General features: G+C 42.9%; 1 protein-coding gene across 1 annotated transcript in view; it reads left to right on the top strand.

Annotated features, from left to right (window-relative positions):
• The window catches only part of SEC24A (SEC24 homolog A, COPII coat complex component), a 101365-nt gene that overhangs the window by 86524 nt on the left and 13442 nt on the right, over positions 1–1399 (top strand). The gene's annotated exons all lie outside the window — the stretch shown is intronic.

The raw sequence follows: 1399 nt of genomic DNA, 5'->3' as shown, positions 1-1399 counted from the left end.
TTGTTTTGGCGGGTCCGGGCTGGGGATTTGAACCTGCCACCTTAGGTGTACGTGGCTGGCGCCTTAGCCGGTTGAGCTATAGGCGCAGAGCCGGTATATTTCCTTGTATGTAAGCATTCATTAAAACGTATATATTTCATGGGCGGCGCCTGTGGCTCATTGGGTAGTGCATTGTCCCCATATACTGAGAGTGGCGGGTTCAAACCCAGCCTTGGCCAAACTGCAACAAAAATATAGCTGGTCATTGTGGCGGGCACCTGTAGTCCCAGCTACTCGAGAGGCTAAGGCAAGAGAATTGCCTAAGCCCAGGAGTTTAAGGTTGCTGTGAGCTATGATGCCACAGCCTCTACTGAGAGTGATATAATGACACTACCTCTAAAATATATACATATATTTCTTTTTTTTTTTTTTCGAGACAGAGTCTCGTTATGTCACCCTCCATGCAGTGTTGTGCCATCACAGCTCACAGCAACCTCCAACTTTTGGGCTTAAGTGATTCTTTTGCCTGAGCCTCCCAGGTAGCTGGGACTACACACTATTTTTTTGTTGCAGTTGTCATTGCTGTTTAGCTGGCCCGGGCCAGGTTTGAATCCACCACCCTCAGTGTATGTGGCTGGCACTGTTACCAGTGTACTATGGGCACTGAGCCAAAACATATATTTTAATGTCTTCATGAGTTCGTTAAACCATTCTGCTACTAGTGGACATATACATTGTTTCTGGGTTTAATACTTACAGTCACATCTCATGAACATCCTTAAACCATACTGCTTTGTAGGTCAGAATTTTCTTCTTCTCTTGCATAAGATTTAATTATATTTTTGCTCAAAATGAATAATTAGGAATATTGAAATATTTGTGTACGTGGTTTCAGATAATAGCATTATAGTCAATTATAAACAACAAACTTCCATTTCTGACTTCAAGAAATAAATGTCGGCTCAGCGCCTGTAGCACAGTGGTTATGGCACTGGCCACATACACTGAGGCTCCTGAGAACTAATTGTGGAGATTTCTACTTCAATTTTGAAAGAGATTTTGTCATTTCATCTCTTTCTCCCTTTCTGTCTCACATAAACTTTTTAGTTTGGGAAACTTTAGATGTAAAGATAAGTTGCAAATATAGTATAGAAAGTTATCATAAATTCCTCATGCAATTTTCCCTAATGTTAAAATTTCATAAAACCACAGTACATTTGTAAAAAACCAGAAACTAGGCTCGGCACCTGTGGCTCAAGTGGCTAAGGCGCCAGCCACATACACCTAAGGTGGCAGGTTCAAATCCAGCCTGGGCCCGCCAAAACAACAACAATGATGACTGCAACCAAAAAGTAGCCAGGTGTTGTGGCAGGCGCCTGTGGTCCCAGCTACTTGGGAGGCAGAGGCAGGAGACTCGCTT

The sequence above is a fragment of the Otolemur garnettii genome, unplaced genomic scaffold, assembly GCF_000181295.1.
Source record: "Otolemur garnettii isolate 467f Iridium unplaced genomic scaffold, OtoGar3 scaffold00003, whole genome shotgun sequence".
NCBI classification, from domain to species: Eukaryota; Metazoa; Chordata; class Mammalia; order Primates; family Galagidae; genus Otolemur; species Otolemur garnettii.
Note: the sequence above shows the minus strand (reverse complement) of the source record. Positions and strands in the feature narration are given on the sequence as shown.